Source organism: Molothrus ater, chromosome 1 (genome assembly GCF_012460135.2).
Source record: "Molothrus ater isolate BHLD 08-10-18 breed brown headed cowbird chromosome 1, BPBGC_Mater_1.1, whole genome shotgun sequence".
NCBI classification, from domain to species: Eukaryota; Metazoa; Chordata; class Aves; order Passeriformes; family Icteridae; genus Molothrus; species Molothrus ater.
In genome coordinates, this window is record NC_050478.2 from 93,951,027 (window position 1) to 93,977,701 (window position 26,675).

The window sequence follows — 26,675 nt, forward strand, 5'->3', positions numbered from 1 at the left end:
GACGTCGGACTATTTTTACAATAGCAGCCTGAGGAGCCTGAGCTCAGCAATCAACAGCCTGGGGAATTGAACAGGAAGAGGAAAAACAATGAGAAAAAAACCCTTACAACCACTTAAAAAACCCCTACAAACTTAAAAAAACCCCTACAACAACTGTTACATAATACATTAATACATTAAGAGGATTAATGTATTAATATCATCTTAATACATTCAGATGATTTTTGTTATCTCAAATATAAATATAAAGTCAGGGGACTTTCTCCTCATTTTCCTCTTAATATTGGCAGCAGCTCAGAACACTCATTGATTTTATTTTTCAAATAGAAAATATTTTTTAAAGGTTATCTGATATTTTTATCTTTCAGTTTGTCAGGGATGCAGTATGTTGTGGGGACATAAGGGATGGTGTGTCTTCACTGCCAAGCAGAGCTTAGCTCTAGTGGCTGCCCAGGGTCCCCACATAGACTGAAAATCCATTGAGAATACAAAAACAGTGCCATTTTACTTCATACCATCAGTTCTTTACATATTTAGAGTTTTTTTTTTATTGTTTATTCTGTACTTTGTTTATTTCAATAACAAAAATTGATTCATATTACACCAGGATTCCATCACCCACTAATACTCCCAGATTAACGGAATCAGTGGTGCTGATTGCATATTGAGATTTCCAAAGTAAAAGCACCCTAAAACATTCCCTGTTTTCCAGGAGACTACATGGGGAGCCCAGAGTATTCTACAGCCTACCTCAGAGCAGAGTGAAACTTTAACTGTAGGAGTTAGCAAGTTTCAGAAAGTTTGTATTTTTTTGTCAGATGGAGTTTGTAAATGGATGTTAAAGAACAGTAAATTAAAACAGGACAAAATAGCCTTTCTCTAATCATTATACTAAGTTTGATACAGTAACCACCCATATGAACACAGAATCTTAATGATTTAAAAATCCTAAATATGGACATTGTTGAGAGAAGTAATTTCAGAGACAGTGAAAGAAAAGTCCAGGTTAGAGAGAGGGTATGCATATCAATAATATCTCTTTAGAAATATACTCTCCTTCTGGTTTTGGCCTCACTCCAAAAGTCTACTTCTGAGACATCCCAAACAATGGAGACCTTATAACGAGAACCTGTGGAACAGTGTCCCGCATCATGCTGATGATTTATGAAAGAGTGGTTTGTCTCAGCTCTAATCATTCAAAGTACATAAAGTTAATAGTCTCAAAGACAAGCAAATTCTTCCTGCACACAGCAAACACATTGCAGAAATCCACTTAGATGGTACTAACTTTCCACTCATTTTCTCTGCACTTTTCCTGAGGAAGCAAGCAGTCAGCAGGGTACTCCCTTGTATAAGCCCAGATCTTGGAAGTGTTGACTCTTACAGGCAGATTCCTCATACCATACTTAAGCTGCTTAAAAGGAAACAGTCAGATTTTCAAAACTGTGAGAAATGTGCAGTTACCCTGGGCATTGAGGAGATTTGCAGCTTCCAGGCAAGCCAGGTACCTCCTCCTTGGGCATCTAACTACAGCATAGCTCTGGCTGCTCAAACTCAAAAATCTTGGTGTCAGTGTGGAGCTAAAGGATTTTGTAGTGCTTGAAGGGATTAGGGATTTTTATATTAAAATTATCAAGATGATGCATTTCATGCAAAGACTTCTCACCCTCTTTCTCCCTAAAAATTCGAGCCATGCTGGTGTGAGTACCCATATGTGTGCCAAAGGGATTTAACTCAGCCAAGGGTTAAGTGGCAGGAGCTTGTGTTGCTGGTTTAGGGGTGGCAGAGGGGGTTGAGTAGTTGCAACAGGGACACAAATCACTGACAGATCACTGTCACTAGATGATTTAGTGATGTTCCACCTCCACTTCCCTGAGTGGAGACTTTCACAAATCCTGTGCCATAACTATATTTTATTTGTGCGTTTGGAGACCTGGAATTCATTTTATTAGTCAATCAGCTGGACTTAAGTGAAATAACACGGTCAGATAAAACCTGTCTGTAGGTGGACTGTGATCCACCCTAAGGAAAAGCCTGTTTCTTCTAATAAGGGCTCTCCAGCACCTTGTTGTCAGTGAACCTCCCCCTGCCTTCTCCCACCTTTATAGTCACCCCCGTGCACAGGGGGCACAGCCCAAATGGTAGCTAGACACAATCTGCAGATCTTGGGATAGGGAAGACATAGACAAACCATGAAGCAAAATTTTTATTAAACTGGGAATTTGGTGGTGAGGACTGGAGAATTCTGACTTCAGGGAGTTAAGAGATGCCCTCTGCTGTAGCTCAGCCACTAGTCAGTGTGGATGCCTGATATTGTCTTCTCTTGTTCCTGAGTCATTCTTTACTTACTTTTTTTTGATGCCATTCTATAAAGTTTCTTCTCTTATGATATTTTTTGAGGAAAAAAAATGTCCCCTTTCAGTTCTTGTTCAAAGATTCTCAGGTCTGTGGAAGAAATGGAAAGTGATTAAAAAATATCAATTATTAATTGATAAAAAAGTGATAAATTAAGAGTATTAAATCTACTGCTTACTACATAAAAGCAAATTCCATGGGCATAGATTATGTCATTCCTAATTATTTAAAGTAGATATTGATCTACCTTTATGAAATGAAAGATATTTTTATGATATTTTGCAGGTATATTTAATAGATATAACACAGAAAAACATTTATTATGTGAAACAATGCTTACATACATTATTTCAAGGACTGGTCCATTTGATATAACTAACTTGTTTTAAAGACCAGTACAAAGACAAAGAGTTCATTCGCCTGTATATTTATTAATTCAATATGCAAAATTGCCTTTATTTGCATCCATGGATTTTATTCCCTGTTACATCTCCTTGACAGGAGAAAGCTGAATGGCATGTCAGTAGCAAATAAAAAGCATAAGGGTGATGAGGAGATGAGTCTGTTGTTTGACATATGCAAGTTGCAGTTTAGAACTTAAGAGAAACATATCTTCTCTTGAATGCTAAGGAATCGTATGGTGTTTTAAGGAGAGAATCTCTGGTTTTCTTCTGTCTCTTGTCCTGCGGGACAAGAAAGATGCATCAGAGCAGTGTCATGGGCTGCATTTCAGACTCATACCATTGACTTAAAACATCACATCAGTGTATGCTAAGCTCCACTGCTGCTTTGTGACTGATTAGTATCATGTATTGACGAATCTTATCTTGTCACACTACTTGGCATGCATCCAAATCTTCCGGTGTACAAAGTAAACAATGAAATTTTCAATGTAATTTGAGGTTTTCTGGTGTAAATTGTGGAAAGTTCAACAAATTTAGACGTGGAGGGTAGTCCTAGCTACACAGAACTTATTTGGTGGCTTTATGATGCCCTCCGAGAAGAGGCAAATACAATTTACAGGGAGTTTCCATACGAGGGGCCTGCAGTTTCTACTGTTCCCAGGAGATGGCATACATCTTTTGGAAAAAATGTCTGCTCACTTCCTAAAGGAGCAGTGAGGTGTAGGAGGAAACACTTCAATGCACCATTCAGTCCTGCGATTTCCACTTGAAAAATTGAAAGTCAGTTGGCAAACCCTTTGGGATTTAGGAGAGATGGAATGGGGATTGCCATCCACTGAGGAGAGTTTGCATGAATAGCTCAGCAGGAGGAGGGCGAAGAATCCCCACCCAGCAACTGCATTTTCTTTGTGGCATAATATATGTAAGACCATAATACAATGCCCTCCTACTTTCATCTTTCTATATTGCCACTCATCAGCATTACAAAGAATGTAGCTATTAAAAGAACTGCCTCTTGGCACCCAAAAGCCATAGCACTGTATTTTCTACAACAAAAAACTTGAGCCTCTATTATTTGTTTTGCTACATTTGCAGCAGTCTCCCCATTAAGCTTGCCTCTCACAGCTCCCTGATCTCATTCCCCGTTGGACCTAGATCAGACACACAAGAGGTCAGGCTGACTTTCAAACTTTCTTGCGGGCTGGCAAGCACAGAAAAGTGTAACTGTAATAAGGATTAAGAAGTTCTCAGATGGGCCTACCAATGTAAAAAGTCTCTCCCTTCCCCAGCTCTGCCACCCTCCAAAACCCATGGGGTAAACATCGGAGTCAGATTTATCAATAGAGCATTTATTAACCCCTGGTTGTTGAAGACAGCTTTTGCAAGCATTGGGGCCTGAAGCTCCTACAAAAACATTCTCTGGCACTTCAGTGATATTTTTAAAAGTCCTGCAACTCCTGGATGGAAAAGAATTTCCATTAATTTCTTGTGGTAATCCCAAATCTTGGAAGTGCAATCTGAGGCAGTGAAGAAGAAGCTATCAGACATTGCTCCTTCTGCTGACACACCCATGTGTAGGTCTTTGTGGTAAATGGAAACCAGTACATTGTGATTTGTGACACACTGCCTGCACGTTCAAATTTACATACATAAAACTAAAAATACCCTCGCTGAAAGGGAGCCAACGTGACCAGCATCAAGGGCTACAAGAACCAAAACTGAATCTATCAGGAACCACCTGCTGACAGCCCAGACTCAGGTAGCTGCAGTGGGGAAAGCAGGGCATGGGCTCAGTCACTGAAGGAAGCTGCAGCCAGAAGGAGAAGCAGAAATAGCTGAGAGTTGGTTACCCAGGTATGCAGCAACAGCACCTTCACCACACATCACAGCTGAGGGATTAGCTTGACTGCAGTCTGGGTCAGGTCTAAACTGATCACAGGGGGATGTGTGAGGTTTCAGAGGAAATTCCTGAGCACTGAACTCCTGATTCATCAGGTCCAGACCATTATATTGTAGACAACATACGCACTAATTTCTGAGAGTTGAGGGAGGGTGTGCAAATTAAAGAGGGCTATAATTCTGATCAGTCTATACCATGGGCTGCATATGCTCTTCCTTATGCCATGGTTTGCATGGTTGCACATCCCCATTCCTCCCAGGAGGACAGGAGCTGGAGCCATTCCCAGAGTCACTCTACAAGTGCCCCTAAAGATGGTGTTTGTTACTGCTGTCATTTATGGTGACCAACCTTTAGCTAAGGCTTTGCTGTTCAGAGCAAGGCACACTTGCCCACCTCCCCCAGGACTTCCTGTGGCTGTGAGCAGTGTCTGTGGAGCCTGAACCTAAATGCAGTAAGACTCCAAGAGGCACCCAACCTACCTTAATTCCCCTAGGCAGCAGGTCCCAAACCCAGAGTACCCATGCATGTGACAGTGCACTGTTGGATCACCCATCCTGTGGCTGGGATCCTGGCCCTTCCTGAGCCTTACCATCTGTCCTGCTTTAGGGACACCATCTCCCACCAGGTGGGCACTCTGATAGTGGCTTTTGTGCTCAGGTGCCTGGCCACCAGTTGTCAGAGATAACGTGGCCCCTCAAAGGCACACTGGGAGATCTTAACTTGACAGCAGGCTCCTCTCAGCCTGCCTTTTTTCCACTGTATTTGGCACAGCAGAGGTGGAGCCAGTTTCAGACTTTTGGGAGTCACAGGACATTGGGATAAGCCTATGCCAGCTGCACTAAAGTAAAAGTGAGTGAAACAGCTGGCAGCAGGTGAGTGGTGTGTTTTTAAAGTTCCTGGGGGATGCTTGAAATGCACTTATCTTGATGCTTGTGGATAGTTTTAGAAGAGCTCCCTGGATTTGCTGTAGTCAGCTGTTTGCTTATTCTAACAAATAAATATAAGAAACTGCTCTTCAAGAAATTAAAGGTTAAATTTGGATGCCTTCCACAGGAAATGGAAATGTAAGGGTGAGTATGTGTTTTGAAATACGGATGTTACAATTCCCATTCTAGCTTGCAAAACAAACCCCAAACCCATACTATGTCACTTTAATGATTTATAAGCACGTCTTTTAAAAAATCACTTATTCAGTCTCTTGTGATGCCTCTCTGGTACACACATGAGGCTCAGCAGCCTGCTTGTTTCTCATGCTGCAGAGATTATTGCTTTTACTCATGGCCAGACCGTGGCTGCCCAGGAGCAGGTGTGTGACTGAGGGGGAGGTGAGGAAGCTCAAAGCCTTCATCTGCTCGGGCAGGTATTCAACAAGCAGCAATCCCCATGCAGGTTGTCTGCCTCTTGCAGACAACATTTCAGGAAGAACAGGCAAGCCACACTTGTTGTGGTTCAAGTGGGGTAAATGCACTTCCCTCTGACAGTGCCCACTGGGGCTGGTTTGGAGACAGCTGTGCTGCATCTTGAAATGCGCTGATGAGCTGCTCCAAGCACTGGGGTGGTGTTCAGCAAAGAAAATCAGCTGGCTCCTAGCACTTTCTGACCCTCCCTCTATAGTCATAGGAAGAGAAATTCTGTATTTCTGTTAATCTGAAAGTCTTTCAAAAGTATCTATATAGCCTGCTCCACTGCTGAGGCCCTCTGACACCTGGGTCTTGAGTTCAGAAGGGCTGGACACCCAGGACTGTACAGGTGTTTCCAAGGTGCATCAGAGAACCAAGAAAGTGCAGCTACAGAAATGCTGCTAGTGAGGACATGAGCACATTCAAATACAGACATGCACACGCAAGAGCAGAAGTGAAAGAAAAAGTTAAACCGAGATCAAGGTCATGCAGATGTGGAGTTATTAAAGCAACGACTACTCATTTAAAATTTACTCTGAACCACTCAGAAATGGAACAAATCAAAGGAAAGTGTTTCTCAGTTGTGTTTGACTAATACAAAATCTAAACCATACTTAATATATCACTGGGTTTCGAAAACTTATCTGACGGCATGGTGTCTGCTTCTTCTGTGAGATTTACTGCTCTTCAGAGCTGAAATATGCCAAGGGGGACCTTTAGCTGGTTATGATAAATGGCTTCTCTCCACTGACTTCACTGAAGCTATGCTATATTGGTCTGATTTTTTAATATCTGACCTAAAGAGCTAAAAAACCTTTGAGGACATGGGCACTGTTTCTAAATGCAGATACTGCAACAGTTTTTCTAAGGACTTAGAACTATTAAAGGGTCAAAGTATGAAGTTCGCAAAATGTTGAGAATATTTCCAAAGACAGAAAGAAGTTCCCACCTTCCCTGGCCCCGACTGATATTCTTCTCATTAAAATGCAGGTGTATTTTTCATGACTTATCCAGATTCCTTTTTTCAAGGAAGAAGTTGCTCAGTTTATAAGACTAAATGCTGGTCTTTCCCTTTAACATTCTGTGTGGAATCATGTTACAGAGAATTAGAAACTTTCAGAATCTTTGGAAAAGGCCTCAGCCCTCTTAACATTGAAATGGCAATGATTAACATCATTATTTCAATGATTGCCACTTTATCCAACTAGTAGATACTCTAAAGATTTTCTTCCATCATATAACCACAGCTGAATACCAAAAATGCTTTCTGCTGTAGGAACAACTATCTGAAGATCATTTTCATTTCTCCTTTTCACGTACAACTGTTTGCTCCATTCTCAGAGTAATGTTTTTTTTAAAAATGTTGGTAAAAGCAGAAATGAAAGCAATTAAAAAAAAAAAAGCTACTTCAATTTGGTTAAAATTGAGACTTTTAAGGTTAACTGTAGTTATGGAAAGCAGCAACAGATAGTCTCAGGAGCAGAAGGGTGAGGAAGAAGACACACTACACTTGTCACCGGGAGTGTTACTGGCTTCTACTCAGAGGAAACATCTGCCAAAACTTGCACCAATCAGGGTAGAGTTAGCTTGATGCAAAACCAATTCTATTCATCAATTGTTAAGGACCAGGCAGGAAAAAGTTACAATCTGATCTTGGAGCAGTTGCTGCACCATAAAACTTCCTTGAGAATTGTTTTATATTTCTTCTGCAGTCTAAATGTTTTGATTACCAAGGCAGTGTTTTCCCATGAGGCATATCTCAAAGAGATGTGGTGCCAGGACCAAGTGGGATGAGATTATAAAATATAAGAAGCTGGAACATGAGAAGTTTGAAACTCAGCTGTGAAAATGTTTATTGGATAAATGTTTACTCTGCTGCATGCTCATATTTATTTTTCTTTCAAACCTTTGAGTTTCCTTACTGCTGCACTGAGACAATTAATTTTCTTTGGAAAACATGGCATGGTTAATTAAACAGGTGAGAGAAAGTAGTTTCTCAACTGTCAAGAGATTCAAAGATTCAATTGCAATTTACAAAGAATATATTACAGTTGTCAACATCATGTGAATCCTGGATTCTGTGAAAATGATAAACACATGAATGCTGTAGGAAATACTCTTAGAAACCTGAAACCCTTTAGAAACTCATCAATGTCAGTCCTCTGTTGTTCCAGGTGATCACAGCATAGTGTGCTTTTCATGAACAGCTTGTGCTTCATCTTATAAATACCTAAGGACTTTGCTCCTTTTTTCTTCCTGTAGACTGGCTACTCTGAAACCTCACTATGCTGATGACTGGGGAATGAATTAAAAATCCCCTGGCTGTTTCTTTTTGTGCCTAAGTTGTTTTTAGCTTTTGTAGCCTGTCTTCATCTCTGATTTTAATCTTCATGATAAATTTACAAAGATATATTTGTGTTCTCTTAAGTCCTCACCTTTTAGCCAGAGCAGTGCAAACCTGGGGGGCATATCTTTGTATGGAGGTGTGTGTGCTGACTTTGGTCCTGTGAGCCAGCCCTGCTTGGCCCACACATCATGGCCAGTGCATCTTCTCTCTGGAACTCAGCCCAGCTCTTGCTCTCACAGTTCCTGCTCACCAGCAGGCAGCATCAGGGTCTTGAAGATGTGCTGAAGAAAGAAGCTAAAAACACTGGCCTGGCTGAACACAGAGCTTTGGCTGAAATTCAGGGAAAAAACCCCAGAGTTTATGACCTTTGGAAGGAGGGGCAGGCAGCAGGGAGAAATTTAGAAAGGCCAAAGCCCAACGAGAACCTAATTTGGCTACTACTCTAAAAGATAAGGAATATTTCTCTAATTACCTTATCAAAAATGGAGGGCTAAGGAGAATCTCCATCTTTTATTGGATGCAGGGGTAAACATAGTGACAAAGGATGAAGTAAAGGCTGATGAACTCAATGCCTTCTTTGCCTCAGTCTTCCACAGTAAGACCAGCTGTCATCCAAGTACCCGGCTTCCTGAGCTCTTTGGAAAAAGAGACATGGAGGGGAATGAAGCCCCCACAATCCAAGGGAAAATAGTCAGTGATCTGATCCACCACTGAGACACTCACATCCCTATGGGGGCAGCTGGGATCCACCCAGGGGTACTGAAGCATTTGGCAGAAGTGCTCACTGAGACACTTTCCATCACTTACAAGCACTCCTGGCTAACTGGGGAGGTACCAACTGGCTAAGGGTTAGCAAAGGCAATGCCCACCTACAAGAAGGGCTGAAAGGAGAATTTGGGGAACTACAGGCCTGTCAGCCTGACCTTGGTGCCAGGGAAGGTCATGGATCAGCTCATCTTAGGTGTCATCATATGACACATGCAGGACTACCAGGGGATCAGACACAGTGTGGCTTATGAAAGGCAGGTCCAGCTGGACCAATCTGATCTCCCTCTATGACAAATGGACCCACTCAGTGAAGGAAGGAGAAGCTGTGGGAGTTGTCTACTTGAGCTTTAGTGAAGCCTTTGACTCCGTCTCACACAGCATTCTCCTGGACAAACTGGCTGCTTTTGTCTTGGACAGGTGCACTCTTTGCTGGATAGAAAACTTTCTGGATGGCTGGGCGAGAGAACGGTGGTGAATGGATTTACATCCAACTGGTGATCAGCCAAAAGTGGTGCTCCCCGGGGCTCAGCATTGGGACCAGTCCTGTTTAATCTCTATCAGTGATTTGGACAAGGGGATTGAATGTATACTTAGTAAGTTTACAAAGAACACCAAGTTGGATGGAGTGTTGATCTGCTGGAGAGCAGGAAGGTTCTGCAGAGGGATCTGGACAGGCTGAATCAATGGGCTGGGGCCATTTTGTGAGGTTCAACAAGGCCAAGTGTCGGGTCCTGCTCTTGGGTCATGAAAAACCCCAGGCAGCACTACAGGCTGGGGGCAGAGTGGCTGGAAAGCTGCTGGTGGAAAAGGACCTGGGAGTGCTGAGTGACAGTGGCTGAACAAGAGCCCAGGTGGCCTAGGAGGCCAAGGAGGCCAATGGCATCCTGGCCTGTATCAGCAAGAGTGTGGCCAGCTCAGGACTGGAGGGGGGATCATCCTCCTGTACTTGGCACTGCTGAGGCTGCATCTCAAACCCCGTGCTCACTTTTGGGTCCCTCAGGAAAACAAAGACATTGAGGTGTTGGAGTGAGTCCAGAGAAGGACAACAGAGCTGGTGAAGGTTCTGGAGAATAAGTTCTATGAGGAATGGCTGAGGGAGATGGGGTTGCTTAGCCTGAGAAAAGCAGGCCTGGGAGAGACTTAATTCCTCCTTACAAATACCTGAAAGGAGGTTGTGCCCAGGTGGGGGTCAGCCTCTCATCCTAGGTAACAAGCAATAGGATGAGAGGAAATGGCTTCAAGTTGCACAAGGGAAGGCTTAGTTTGGATATTAGGAAAAAATTCTTCTCTAAAAGGGTTGTCAAACATTGGCACAAGCTGCACAGGAATGATTCTAAGATTCTAAACCCAAGCCCTCATAAAAACAGTTTGCAAAAATAGCACTTTGAAAATGAACTTGAGCCTGTATTTTCTAGAAGATAAATCTAGAAAATGGAACAGAAATTGCCTGATGGGGCCATATCAATGAGTTTAAGCTCTCTGAGGCAGACTGTTACTTCCTCTGTTTTTGCCTTAAATGTAGAATCATGTGGCCTTGGTCAGTGGCTTTTTGGTCCTACTGTGATCTAAGAGTCAAGTATTAATAGCTTCAAACAGCAGGGACTTTTCAACCACACTGTACTATCTGTTGTACTGAGAAAGGCCAGTGCAGAAGCTTTATTTATGTCAGGAGGGGCTTTACATGATCGAAAAGGCACTGATCTGGGTGGGGAATGAGATGAGGTACTCTGGCAGTGAACTGTACTTAGTGGTAAGATATACTCCTCTTTACCTCTCATTAGTGACTCCAGACTTTATTTCATCATTTTCCACACAGAAAGATTGAGCAATTATGGAAATTCTTTAAATTTGACTATTGTTTAATGCCTGTTTTATTTTACTGTTTTTAATGTGTTATCAGTAAACAAGTACTACTCTTTGGCCAACTGTTATGTTTTGTCTAGGGTTACTTAAGTCTCAGCTATTTGTGGAATGTTCCTATATTCCTTTGGGCAGTCAGTGCATGACTCATAATTATCTAATATCTTTTTGGGAAAAAATATCTCAGATCACTTTTATGCATCTTTTACATAGCTGTTAAATATTATAGGACATACATACTCACTTCAACACCACCACATCTGCAATTGTGGTTGAAAGTAAGAGATTCTCTCTATAGCAACCAGTGCATATTCAGTTGTTTTTTTTAATACCAGACCCAGATTTTGTTCTCAGATCCTCAGTAGTTTTGGGTTTTTTTCTGATTTTCTTTTTTCTTGAGAGTGAATAAAGTCCTGATACTTTTCCACTACACGTGTCTCAATCTTATTTTGGCAGCTTTCTGAAACAAATTGTTTGCTGACTTTTCTCTAAATCAAAAATGTATTAATGGATCTTCAGAAGGGGATGTGCATTGAATGAATCTGGACAGAATTAGTGACGATGAAATGTTTACTGCAGAATGTTCTTTCTGCAAAGCCTTTAGAACTAATTCCAAATGCATACATGACTGTGGACTTTTAATTGGATAATTCTTGCTTGTTGACATTCTTCCAGCTTCATCCTGTAAGGCGATGTGTGTCAAGATTTCAGAGTCACTTGCATATCTGTGTATCCCTATTTTTCATCCGTATGTGTAAACAACTATTTGCCCATGCAAAATGGGTCCTTAGATGTGCAAATACTTGATCTTCTTGCATAAATATTTTTTTTGTAAGCAGATCTGTTTACAAGAATGACTACATAAAATACAGATATGTTTGAAATTAAATGAAATACAATTATGTGCAGGTCTATTTACATGAATGACTACATAGACAAAAAAAAGAGAGCCTTTAACTCTGAGCTTGGGGACTTCTGTCTTGTACCACTGACTTTCTTTTTGTCTGTGAAAGTAACTCACTAATAGAGTAGTTTTAGCAGTGAGCTCAGCAAATACACTGATAAAACAACTATGCACATGTTTAACTTCACTGAAGCTTAAGCAAGGTTAAGCGCATCAGTGAGTGCTTTTCTGAGTTGGGCCAGCATTTAGATCCAGAGCTCCATGTTTTTCTATGCTTGCTGATTTCCTACACTGCAAGAGAACCAAATTTCAATGGAAATAGTTTATAAAGGATGCAGCATTAGGTGTCGTCGGGGAGAATCCCCTTTGTTGGTATATTTCATATATAGCCAGATTCCTTATGTAGTCACAGTTCATCTGAGAAAGGGCTGAGAAATTCAAACACATGCCATGCACTGTATCTAGCATTTCCATAGTTATTGGGGAAATGGTGATCCTTTTGATCTGCACATTAGCTTGCAGTTCTCCAAAAATAAAGTCTGTGACATTTACTTCTCCAGAAAAATTTGTTCATTGGCCTTTGCATTTTATTTGGCAGCACAAATACTAATGTTTAATTTAACTGACCAGCCCATTAAGTGGGAATCACATTATTAATGAATAATCAATGTTCAGCTGGTGGTCCAGGGTCTGAAGAACATTGCATTTGTCCTCATTTCAAACTGGGATAGATAGTTATTGTGGAGCAATATTGCAGACGATTAGTTATGGAGTGTTCTTTTGGCCAAAGCCCAGCCCTGAGCAGGGGGCTGAGAATGTATGTTTCCCTGGTGTTAAGGTGTCAGAAGGGAACTTGCACTCCTTGAAAAATGATCTTTCCCATAGGTTAGTAGAGCACAAGACAATTTCTCTCTTCTAGAAGTCTTTGGGAAATAGGGGAAGTGTGCAGTGTGAGGGAAGGAGAGTCCCTGAGTCCCTGTGACTCCTGCAGTTGGCTTTCGGGTATGGCATAAAAAGGGCAGGGCAAACCTCTGTCTTCTATGATCCACACTATGGTTCCCTTCCAAGTTTTTGTTTTCGTGCCTGTGCTTCCCATCCCCCACTCCTCTTAGTATTATCATTACAAGATGAATGTAGAAATTCAAGATCTTGGCCCTGGAACCTGCAGTTTGTTGACTGTCCCGGACCAGGCAGGGTTGAAGATATTTCACAAAGTTACAAAGAACCAAGAACACCTGACTGGTTTTATAATTTGTGATGGTGATTTTAATGGCACTTAAAATTAGAAGTAAGTATCATGACACTATTCCATAATAAAGACACAATACTTCTGGTTAGAAATATCCTGATTTTCCATGTACATGACAGGTTTGTACCTATTTTTATACCAAATTTTCTCCTTTGCCCCACCCTCCATATTTTTGCAGATTCATGTGTGATTACCACTAACTTAATACTAGATAGTATTAGATACTAGATACTTAATTTATTTGTACTTCAGATATATAATTTTCATCTCCTTTATAAATATGTATAGTATGCTCAGCCTTTTAAAAGTATAACTTTTTCTACAACTTTTATTAGATTTGGTTTCTTTTGCAAATATTTTGTTACTATTTTCTTTAAGTTTTGTTTGACTTGGCAAAACATCTGTGCACTTAGCCAGTTTTTAAAAAATGGGCAAATTTTTCTATGCTACATGGTTTACTTCCCTGTACACTCCTAAAATACCACTTAGTGAAAACCATCCACAAAGTCTGTTATTTAGCAGCAGTGCTCAAGATAGCAAAGATCAGCTTCCATGTGGACAGAGCCTTTGGATCAAACAGGAGGAACAGGCTAAGAGATTGTATGACTGTGAACAGATGAAATCATGTGACAGGCTTTATTGCTGGTGAAATCTGTTTCCACTTGCTGCCACCCACTAATTTGACAATAGATTGCATCATGTGGTTGCAGCAACTGAGATGACTAGCAACCATTTTAAAATGCTTTCCTTAAAGGGGAAAACACCCTACTAAAGCAGCGGAACAGAGAGGCAGTGTTGTGAGCACATTCTAAATTTTAGATAAATGCAGTTATGTTCGCTGCAGTATATTAAATTTAACATTACCCAAGTATTTGGCGAGGAGCTATGTATTAGCCAAAATTTGTTTATTTAAAGGTTTTTCTTAATGGACCAAAACAGCTAGGAGGTTTGTTAACAGTAATTTAGCTGATCCTAGAATTGCAATTACCACCTAAGCGCTGTATGGGAAACACACAACATTTTTCAAAGCAGAAAAATAAATAATAATGAACCCTTAGCTTAAAAATGCAATTCTCTCTGTGTTCTTTTCTTGTAAAGAAAAATCTACATTTCAAAGGAATATTTTCTTACATATGGAAATGCTTATTTTCTAGCTACTGAAGATCTGCCAGGAAATATTAGAGAATATCATGTTCAGAGTTTTAGAAGGCAAATTGCTTCTGCATACGCTGTATCTAGCAGACAGCTTTATGGTGCTCTTTACCTGTCTGTCATAACATCATCAGTTTTTCCAAAGTACCTGAAGCATTTGAAAGTTAAGGAGTGTAGCAGTATACCTTCACATGACACATGTATTTAGCAATGCTAAGCTGATTAGCAAGTAAATACAAACTACAGTTGTACGTGCTTTAAACCCAATTATTAAATGTTCCTTGATGGAGGACAAAAACAACTTTGAAAGTAAAAACTGGCTTCAGAGTAAGAAGATGAATTTTAAAGAGCACTAATCAAAGCACACTTATCATGGCTGTGCACCTTTAAAAATGAGTTTCAGATGGACTTTATTGTCTTAATTTATATCTTAGGGAAGCAAGGAGAGCCACCTTAGCTGTGGAAGAGTTGGCTTTTTAGATATAAACACTGACTTTAAAACATCTCAGCAGCATTTTCAGATTGTCACAGTGAGCAGAAACATCCATGTTGTCAGCCAGATGGGAAATTTCATATGCGTTTCTTAAACCAGTTAATTTTCTTCTTCAGTGCAGAGAAGCCAAGAGCTAATGCTGAGGTCTGGGACATACTTTCAATTGCTTTTTGTGTCAAATCCCATGCACCCAGAAAGCCTTACTCTTTTATTTCTTTGTTTGGTTTTATTTCAGGGAGAAAACAGTGCATTTCTGGATGTTTACTCTCAATCTGCCTTAAACCATTCTAGTATTCTGACAGAAAAAAAAAAATTCTTTGAAACTGTCAGAATAATTTGAAAAACTGATTCAGAAATAAAAATTGAGTTCTTCTTCTCCTTACATTCCATATTGAGACAAATTTTAACTGCTTGAGTAGGAGCTGCAGAAATGCCCTGTGGCGCTTGAGGAAGTTTTCATCATCACTGCATTTACCACGTATTTGGTGTACCCCTTGTTTTAACAAATCGCACAAGAAAAATGTTCTCGTATCTCTCTCTGTTTGGTTTCTTTCCTTACCAGTACAATTTTTTACTTGCTTTTTCTTCACTCCACATTACAGAGTCAAGATCGGTTTTATTTATTGGGTCAGCATAATGCAAATAAATCTCTGCTGTTGGTTACTTGCAAGAGAGCAAGCCCAGCCCCCCTGCCCCTGCATCTGCTAACCAGGGAGGGGCAGCCACCCTGGGGAGATCTCCTGAAGGCAGCCATGGCCCAGGGCAGCTTTTGAGAGAAGGAGAAAAATTAATTCAAACCCAAAACTTTTTGAGGAGATGGGTCTTGCAGGCAGGGGTGAGGAGTCAAGAGAAGCACCAAGTGGGATTTGAAAATGAAGCACGTCAAAACTGTGTTCCTTGGGAGTGCAACCATTGTAATGCACTTGGGGTTCACACTTAAATTTTAAAAGCAGATTTTAGCAAAGTTCAGAACAACAACATTTCCTGATACTTAATAGTTGTGAAAGCACATTTTTGAAAAGCAACAATAGAGAAATACCATCACAGGTTTGGAAATTATGAGAAAACCCTTAAAACATCTAGGTTTTGTTTTTTAATCAATACAACCAAAAATCCTGCCTGAAACATCAAACAAAAACAACTTCCCCCCTCCCTAACTGCTGTTTCTACATGATGTCATGAGTGAGTTTTGAGCAAATGAAATGAAATTGCAAGGGCAAAGAAAACAAGGGATTTCCTACTCTACCTGAAATTGTTTGTGTTCACAAAGAGGAATTGTGGCCATCTTACAGAAATGCCACCACAGCAGATGCATTTAAGAAATGGTTGACAGCTTGGTGATACCTCTACCTGCAGTGCACCACATTGTGTGCCTCCACAATGCTACCAGTTTTGATGGTAAATGATTAGTAGGCGTGTAATTCAAAGCATTAACCTCGCTCAGCTTGGCATCCAGACAATGGAGGAAAATAAGGTGTAGGTTTCAGTCTGGTAAAAGACCCATGGAAAACTAGAGAACAAAATGACATACTAACGCCCTTTTCATGAATGTGGTGTTCAAATGACTGTGACAGAAATAAAGGGTTTTCATATTCTATCAAGAGATCCCCATGCACAGCACAGCTGACCAAGAGATGAGTATGATTCAGTTTTATTATGGGTGGGCTAACCTCAAAAGATGCAACAGATCTTTTCAGTTCACAGAGGGATAAAATTACCTATATGCTTATGCAACATCTATTCAAACCTCCTGCAAGCCAACAGATCTTCCACTCATGATTATAAAGCTAGACATGTGCAGAAGGATCTTTAGGATCAGAACCTAGAGTTTGCCCCAGTTCCTAAGCTGGAAATAATATCCCAAGCAACTTACAAGGAATGTAAGTGGTTTTCAGTTAAAAAAAAAGGTAAGCATGAAAGAAAGTCAGTTATGTCTTCAAATCACCACAAAAATTCTTGCAAGAGAAATTTGGAGATTCTTTTGCAGTATAAAAATATATTGCCTTTATTAATCATCACTTATTTTTCATGATGAATGCAGCAATCTGAACCTTATGCCCATTTTTTTGCTAAGTTTTTCATCCTTTATAGGTCCTTACACTCAACAGTCCTTTGAGATTCAGCACTATTGCTACAGTAGTTCAAGGATGTGTTTAGAGCCTAAAAATGTTGGCTTGGATCTCTACTGGAATTTGCATATAGCCTTACTGGTTGGATGTCTTCTCAAAAGTTTATTCACTTTTTAACTTTGTAGTCGGTTTGCTTGGCTTTTGCCTTTCTGGTGTGCATGTGGTCCTTCTGACATGTTGGTTAGGTGCTGCAGCCTTCCCCTCCCACTGTCTCTGCTCCCATGGGGAGCTCTGGCAAGTACTCCTTGGCACCATGAGGAAACCTTGTTCTTAGCAAGAGCTGCAGGGCCCTTGGGTCAGGTCCCACAAATCCTTTCATTCAGATTCATAATTTAACCAGATCTGAAACCCTACACAGCATAAACTGTACCCTTAGTCAGGAAAGGATTGGTGGAACCTTTTCGGTTTTGGAGACAGAGACTCAGGTCCCCTTGCTCATGTGGCACTGACAAAAAGAAGGTAGTCCAGGCAGGAGCTGGCTGCTCCAGTGCCCAGCTGCATGGGAGTTAGGGGCCCTTCTGAGCTGCTGAGAAGAGCCCCATGCAGTCTATGGTGCAAGGGTGGGAGCTGTGGAAAGCAACATTCCCAGCACTGGGTACTGGACCCAGCCCAGCTTCCTTGTCTAAAAGCATCCCAACAAGGCTCAGGTGGAGTGCAGAGGCAGTGAGGTGAGGAAGAGAGGGAGGAAGGTTGCAAGGTTGAAGGTTGTCAATCTTTTTGGTCTGAAGAAAAATACAGAAAAAGTTGACATCACTGAGATACACAAGACCTTTAAGACTTCGGGGAACTGAGAGGACTGAAAGTCACTGACTGATTCAGTCAACTGTCCTGAGGTAAGAATTTAGGAGATACTTTGATTTTTTTTTTTTCTTTTTCATTTCACCTTTTGAGCAGCTAGACAGAAATGGCACTGATGAATCATTATGGTATTTCTCTCATTAATCTGGGAAGCTGCATGACTTATTGAGAAGTCAAAAAAAGACATTTTATCTTTGTCAGTGCCTACAGATGTTTAGATGCTGTTGCAATGCTGTTGCTCTTAAGGTCTCGGCCTCTGTATAAAAGACTCTCACTTCTGACTCATAAGGATCTGGTCTGTAATGAAAAATGATTCTCTCTGCTGATGAGAGGCATTAGAAGCAAGTATGGTGTCCAGACAAAAAAGGTCATGGAAATTACATGATTAGGTTAGATGTTAAGTGGTCTCTAAAGGTTTAAGCTTATGACTACTGATTGTTGTTTAACAAAATGGTTATGAATGTTTATAAAGGACACAAATCCCATTAGGTGGAAGAAGAAGGATTTAGGAAATATAAGCACAAAGGCACTTGCCCAAACCTCCCATCCTGTGTGAATGGTGGCAGTGAGAAGAACTGGAAAGCAGAAAATGCTTTCCTAACATGTAGAATGTGACCAATAATAACTGTTAAGAACTTTTATTAATCTTACTGAGGAGCTGCATTTTCATAGAACTATTCTTTATTTCTTCTTCTTGTTAATTTTATCTCTTACTTCTTATTTCTCGGTTTTAAGGGGAAAAAACCCCACCTTGTCGACATACGAAAGTGAAACTCTATTTTTCAACAAACTAATTTTTTAAAAATGACAAAACTCTGATTGTTCTGATCTGCATCAGAGATCACTGTAATTACTCCTAGTACTCCTTATCATTCACTGGTCATGCATGAAAAGGACAGTTTTACAGTTTATCATTCTTAACAGAAAGTATTTGATGCTGAAGCCTGAAAGATACTAGGAATAAGAAACTGTCCACAAAATATAATGACTGATGTACAATATCCTTTGCAAACTTCTATTCATAGTATTTTGAAGGAGTTCATCTTGCTTCAGAGAAGCTGGATAACATTAGTTCATTTACTGATGGTATAATTCACTTTATTTTCATTTCTTCCCTTAAAATCTCATGAATTTCAAACCTTGAGTACCATGTAGGCTTGAAAAGCATTATCAAATACATTTGCAGTGGTAGCTCCTCTTCTTCCTTCCAGGTTTGCTTTGACATTTTTCAGTGTATTCTTAAGGGTCTAGATAGTAGTTTATGTGTTTTTTTATTTTACTGATTTGGGCAAATACTCAAGTTCAAATTGCTGTGCATGGATGATTCCTCTGAGCTCACAAAGATGGAAACCACACTGGGGTATTCAGAGCCAAACTGATCATGACTATCCCAAACCTTCAAGCTGGAAAGTACAACCAGTGAGATTCTGCAAAAGCAAGAGTGTAACTGTAGTGTTTTTAATGAAAAACTGCTTGTAGAGGGACAGGTAATGTCTACACAGGCATGATAGTAGTGGCCTTGTATTGTTGGAAGAAGTGGTCTAACCTGACTAACAGAAGTTCAGGATTTTATCTGGCTTCAAAATTAAGTGTGGATGCAAAAGTAGGATGATCTATACAATTCTGTAGCATAAACAAAACAAACAAAAATAATCTCAATTCTGTGTCTGTAAGATGGTGTTCCTATAAAATAACCATGTTTACCTGTAATTGAGATTATCACACTGAAAGTATGATTTGTTCAGAGAGCACTATAATGGGCCTGGGTAGGTACCATCATAAACAAAGACTTACTTTTTAAAACTTTTTTTTTACTGAGAAGTAATGGCTGCTCAGTTTACTGTTTCCAGCAGCTCCAAACAGCTGGCATTGCTTCAATTATAGTGAGCAGGATTTCCTTTCTGTTACGAAGCAAAAGAGCTGTCATTCTTCTTCTTCTTCTTTTTCTTTCTATAAAGAAAGAGAAGATGGGTAAGATATGATTGTTATTTGCAAGATTGTGAGAAAGGGCAAATGATCAACCTTGAGACGGTACAGACCTCACTCTTACCATTTACAAGGTTGCCTGCACAAAGCCTTGCTCAAATCAGTGGGCCTGAAAAAGGAGCAAAATCACTGCAAGTCTGGTAACATTTTGGGCTCTGTTGATTAAGAGAGCTGTAATGTACATTTGATTAAATGGTACATTACAGCCTCAAAGCTCAGGAAAACCACTAAGTCATCATCCTATCTGTCATTCCTGGGCTGCTTTGAACCCAAGCGTGCCCTGCTTACATGAATTAGAGTTGATAGAAAGGACTGACCCGATTTATGAGGGACATGCAACCCACAATATTGAGAGTACAGATTGCTGCAACCACTCCCTCCTCTGTCTCAACATGCCCATTTTCCTACTGATTCTGGGCTGTGGGCTGTGGAAACAGGAGCTTCTGCAGCAATTGTAAAGCTGGTTGAAAATGTGAGCTTCTGTGAAAAAAGATGTGCACATGAACCATTGCTTGGTTTTTTCTCTATCTGGAGAATTGTTCCAGCTGGGATCTTCCTCCATGGAGAACTCCTGTACCCATTTCTGGCAGCACACAGAAGCCTTGCCTGGTCAAATTATTTTGCCTAGGAAATGTCAGGCTTAACTATAAATAATGACAATAGCATGCCATGATAGCTCTTAACCTGCCAAAAGTAGATTTCTTAACATTAAATTAAAATTTAAAAAATAACCAGGAATCAAGATGCAGTTTCATTATGTTTGCTTGAACTTTTCTTAATGTTTCAATTAATCAGTGAGCTCTTTTGATGAATGACAAATTAATCACCATGCTACAAAAATAATACCATGAGAATCCCACAGCAAGCAGAAATCTTTCCTTGCAGAATATTTTTCCTCTGATGCATTGCAGCATTTTTTCTGAACACATACCTGTTACACACCAGCAAAGTGTTTAACTCCTAAAGAAGGTTGTACCCTTATTTACAAATTAAATGTGTATTAATTGAAAGCACTGTCTGACACTGGAAATATCTAAAGCACTGACAATTTCTAAGAGGTTATCTCAACACCTATTTTTCTGTTACTAATGTAAAAGTCTTGTTGTTACCATAGAAACTGGCATATCTCTACCTACACTTCTCAAAGAAACACACCAATATACCAATGTTTGTGTGTGTCTGTATGTCTGTGTGTCCCACCAAGTGCTTGAAGGTCATCCTGAATTCTGTTAATAAGTGGGGAAAGAAATGAAAGAGCATTAAGTGATAGTTTATTGACATCAAGCCTGAAAATCAAACTTGAGATATTGTCTGGTGAGTTTTGAGATATTCAAAACTCACCAGACAAAGTTGTTCTGCAGTTCAGACAGGGGTCCCTATTGTGCCAGCTACTTTGTGTTTCCCAAATCCCCTGCACCCATAAAGTTTCTTTGGGTTGGGATAAATTTATCTTTACAATGAGCATTTCAAAAGATAGTAGTAAAGGGAAGGTTTTTGTTTTGTTTTGTTTTTTTTCCAGAAATGCTCTTCTGAAAGAAATTTATATTTGCTATTAACAGGTCAGATCAATAATTCACATCACTGTTTTTAATTTTATGCACAAACATCAGAGTAGTAAATTTTTCTTTATTTCCTTTTTGATACAGTTTCCACTTTCATTAGAGAAATGTTAATCCATCACAACCACTCTGTGCTCTGGAAGGAAATTATTTTAGCTGGCAAAAGTGAGACAGTTAAATCAGGTCCCTATCTAATTTTTATTAATTCTATAGTTCTGCTTGTCACTTGGATACTGTCTTGACAGAAGGGAGAATGCTCAGGTTGTTGCTATGTAGAGTGCAAAGGAAAACATTTACAGCAGAACCATCAAGTAAATAAATACAGTTACATCTTTAAATATATGTTTGTTTCTTTTCTGTCTCTAATTTTTTAAAACACATATAGTCTCTGTCTTTACTGTCTCTCCATGTGCTATTTGTATGATCCCCAGATTCTGTTCTATAAAGCACTGGGTTGCTAATGTAAATTTAAGCATTTTTTGATGAGAGAAAAGAAAGGGAATTTTTATTTTGAGGGCTTACTTCTTCATATATTGAACCAGTGAAGCACCATTATGGCTAGAGTTTGCTTATAGTCTGGACTCAGTAAACTTTAAGGATTTTAACAAGCTCTAACTTCCAAGGGTAACTAAAAATTGCATTACAGCATAAAACCTTCTCAGCAACAAATCTGTCTGAGCATTACAAATGGATTTTTATTTATGAATGTACTTAAGCATATGAAATTCATAAATTTCTCTTCCTCATTAGCTTACAGAGGGATTGCATGTTATGGTTTGCTAAGAAATGCAATATTGGCCACATATAAACTAGGCTGACAGAGAAGGAAAAATCAGTCAGAAAAGTTTTTCAGTTGGAGTTTTGAGGAGGCTGCTGGGATAGAGATCTGAAAGCAACCTTTTTCATCTTTACTAGCAATGAAAGAGGGAAAAATATTGTTCTCAAATGCTGCCTGCAGGACCTTGGTGTGTCTGTACATAAAACCCCTGGGGATATGCAAGTGGTTAAATATCATAGAATTTTGCAACTACAAAAATGGATTTATATGAAGTTATCAAGGAAACTCAGTTGAGTTCTGTAGCCCCAGAGGTCAATAGAATTTGAGTTTGCTATTTTCTTTGTTTTTCTTGCAAAGTCTTGTACTTGAGAATCATGGGAAGGAGAGAAGGATGTGAAATTGGTGAGAATAGGGCTGCATGAGACTTACTAATCTCCAAGTGAGGGATTGAAAAGATTTTTTTGCTTAGGTAAAAGCTGAGAACAGCCTGACAGGCAAAACAACTAACAAAAAGTGTTGGTCTTGCTGTGGTAAGTGTTGGAGCACCTCACAGTGAGTACTTTCCTAGGATATTCCTAGGGTTCACAGCTGAGAATGAACTCCAGCTAGGGACTGGAAATGTTTTCTATATTCTAAAGCTAACTGAAATCTCAAATGCTGTCTCCTTCTTGTATTTAGCATGCAGTCTGCAGCCTGCAGCATCATGCTGCTGAATGATGTCAAAACTTAAAGGTGTCCAAGGTTAATGTACCTGAAGTCCAGAAGGTGACCATGGCAGCCTTCAGTGTGCTGGAGGACTTAGGAAAAAGGAAACGGGGTTTTAGATCAGAAAGTTCTTGAATTCACAACACTCCCTGTAAAGGATGTTCTGAACCATCAAGCTGTACGTAACAACTGAACTAGTTTCCATGTCACTATAATGCAAGAACTCTGACTTCGATGTTTTTGGATTCCTTTTAGAATGGCCAATCAAATAAAAGTAGTATGAATCTAAGTGTTTTGATGTTGATGAGTTTGTAGCATTTGCAGAAAAACCATTAATTTGATTTTTTCCTCCCGAGTTCTCACGTGACTGTAGGTTTTACAATGTAGAAATTTGGCTGAAATTTTGGACTCAAAAACTTTCCCAAACACAAACTTACATCCAGTGAAAACACTCAGGTTACACCTTATTTCATGCTTCAACCATGCAAAACCATTAAGTCTGCTATAGTGTTTCAGCACAAACCCATAAATCACCTTGAGAGGAGTTGAAAGGCCACAGAATTAGTGACCCTACTCTAAGTTTTGAATTCACAGCAAAATTGCTAACCAATTAGCTTTCATCTTAGACTTTTTGTGCAGGTCTCCTTAGACATTACCCACATTCTTTAACTGTATCCCTGCATCTTCCAATATTTAAGAGAAAAAGCTTTGAGTAAACAAATGCCACAAATAGGAAATAGGCATGCACTGTTTGAAAAGGGCTGTTTGGATTTGTCAGAAGGTGATTACCCTAAAATTAAATTAGTAATCCCAGGTTTGTACTATAATTTAGGACACCTCAGTATGAGAAATGACTGAATAATTAAAAAAATAAATTGCATTTTCTCTTTCAGAGTGTGTCTTGAATGATTGAATACAGGAGAAGTAGAAACACTCTGGAAACACCCCAGTCTGTTCCACCAGCAATGTCAGAAGGCAGTCAGGTCAGAGAATAGCTCAGTTGGATGTAGAAGAACTGACTTGTATTGTGAGCAGCTGAAGATCTATTTCAGCACGTTTGTCTCTGGGGATTGCATTTTTAGCGTGTTAGAATACGTTACTCTGAGTGTACGTGCAATTCCAAAATGAGTCACGTTTGTTTCAATACATGTATGCCATCTTCATGTAATGTGAGCAGCAGCAAACAGGGAAAAAATGCACTTTTGCATATGTATGTGTTTGAACATTGTTTAGACATCCTCAGAAATGGAGTATAAAAGTCTCCAAAATATTCTGTTCTACCCCACAAGGAACAGATTAGAGTTGTTAACTGAATCTGTTCACAGTGAAAACACACACTGTGGATGCCCAGTTGTAAAGACAGAAAGCCTGATTCATTCCTGTTAAACAGAGCTGTGGAAGAAATCCATGTTGCCGTCCATGTGTGGAGAACAACCATTCCCTTATCCCAGCCATCTTGTACTTTGACTGATGGAGATAATATATTTTAGGCATGTCGTAATGCCAGATTGTTGTGGCATAATCAAGACCCTAAAATTATATGCCAAGTTTTGAAGCTGAAGGCAAAAGACCATGTTTTTACAAGGTTGAACCAGGTAGGGAAAGATTCTCCCAGTCAAGCAGTATTTGCCTTAACTACAAAAAATTACTGTTTGCATAATTTTTTTTTTTTTTTGCATTTAACCAAAGGCAAATTGTTGTTAACAGATGCTGGTTGGCTGCAGGATGGTGGCTTGAGAGCATGTTAGTAAATAGTCTTGACAAAAAACTTTTTTAACATAGTCAAGAGAAACCTTTAGTGCAGCCAAAATATCTGCAGAATTCACTCAACATGCTCAGATGTAAGTCATCTTCTGTTTCTTTACAAGCAAAGAAACCACACAGTAAAAAAAAGCTAAGCAAAAACAACTGCAAAAAAATCCTTCACAGTGTGCATTTGAATAAATAATGTAGTTTTCTCCATAAGGTTCAACAGTGGAAAACTGTTGCATAATATTTCATCATTTATATGTATTTCATACATTTTATTTAGTTGCACAAGATGAATGCTATATCAATGCTGCTATAGGATAGTTAACAAAAATAAATTATTCTGGTATGATTTGCATGGAACATACCTGCCTTTTTTGTTGTATTGGTACACAACTTGCTTACCTGGAGAGAGAAATTATTTGCCATCAGGCACCTAGTAACAGTGACTGAATCATGCTCTAAGCTAGTATGAAATAATATGACCTTGATTTTGGGCATGGGCTTTATCTTGGGAATAGTCCCACAGAAACTGAGGAAAACATGAGAAAAGATAGGCAAGTCTGTACAGTGCCAATGTAAATTAAATGAATTATTGCAGACTTATGAGAAACTCTGGGTTTCATAGCTATTAACATAAGAATTATCAACACTTTGTCTGTGTGTCCAGATATGCATTTAAAAGACTTTCTGGTAGCAGAATATTATATGTCTGCAGTGTGTGTCCACTGATATCTTAGCTGGAGATTTAAAAAACTGCCACTGAATCTCCTTAGGATTTGCATTCCTAAATTCTAAAGTACAGACTGATTTTAGAGTATAGAATTGAAAATCATCATTATCTTTTAACTGAAGATATAAATTAAAATTTCAGCTTACCTTATTGCTCCTAAATTTGTGTCAGGAAAGGTGTTTGCACCTTTTCCATATTTAGTTGAGTAATCAAAAGTTTGCAATCAAGGGCTTAAAAAATTATCCATATTGCTAATGCTTTTAGGACACGAAAACAGTGTCTGCAGCATTGTACAGAAGGCTATCTGATCAGTGGAGTGTTGAAAATATGTGCATAACACTAAATTTCTCAGGAAGTCTATCCAAGGTAGAGGGAACAAATAACGCAGTGTGATGAGTCACTAACAAATGTTTTAGCAGAGGTGAAACTGCATTATGCCAGCATTTTGTTAGTAAGAGCGGTGCATCTTCATTTTGTGCTTATTCTGCAGTGCTAGTGGAAAAATATTTCCACTACAGGGGCAGTGAGCATATGTAATGCAAACATTTTGACAGTGAATGTAAACAGCTTTCCTGCATTTTAAACCATTAAATCAAGGACACAAATTTCCATGGTTTTGCAGATTGTAATCTTCGCTGACTATAGAGAAGATGGTGTTGCATCTGTTTTGTGTTTATAATTGCATGCTATGTTGTGCCACTGTGGCTGAATTTTAATAAACGTGGGGGTTATTAATTGTTATGGATCCTGGGGTCTCACTTGTAACTGTGGTGCAAGATCCAATAATACATTACAGAAAAAATGTTTTAAAAGAAATGAACAGTGATTGGGATGACTCAAATATTGCTCTTGCTTGCTCATCTGCTAGAAAAGTACGACAGTCTGCCCCCATTTGATTTCTGACTTCTTGTTTTCCAGTTTCAGTCAGTTGACTTAAGCTCTATGTTTTTGGCTTGGTGCATGAGCAGGAGCCTCAGGGGAGTACTCTCCATCAGGCTGCTCTATCTAGGTTTCTGTCACTACTTCTGTCATTGGAGAGCATGTAGGGTCTGTCCAAAAATGCTTTCCCCAGCTTTCTTCTCCATCTCTCCACCCTGTCCCAAAATAGTTCTGCAGGGAAAATGAAAGTCTTATTGAGCTGACACAGAAAGCACGTGTCAGGATGGGCTCTGTATGCCAGGGAACAGTGCCCCAGGGAAAGAAGTAGCCACAGACTTGTGGGTCAGGAGGATTTTTGTGGAGGAGGAAAAGCTAAAAAATTGAGTTACCAACAACAGGGCAAATGATTTGTGAAAGAGGTAATTTGACTCTCTCGGCTTAAAGGAAAAGTTTTCTTTTCTAATAAATTATTTCTCCCGTTGGTTAGTAAATCATTTCCCCTTCCTAATACACTTAATTTGCTATTC

At 39.5% G+C, this 26,675-nt stretch overlaps 1 long non-coding RNA gene across 1 annotated transcript in view; it reads left to right on the forward strand.

The window, feature by feature from the left end:
• The window catches only part of LOC129047169 (uncharacterized), a 65,536-nt gene that overhangs the window by 12,569 nt on the left and 26,292 nt on the right, over positions 1 to 26,675 (forward strand). The window contains exon 2 of the long non-coding RNA XR_008509175.1: positions 23,681 to 23,770. This is a non-coding gene — a long non-coding RNA (uncharacterized LOC129047169). The remainder of the gene's footprint in view (positions 1 to 23,680; positions 23,771 to 26,675) is intronic.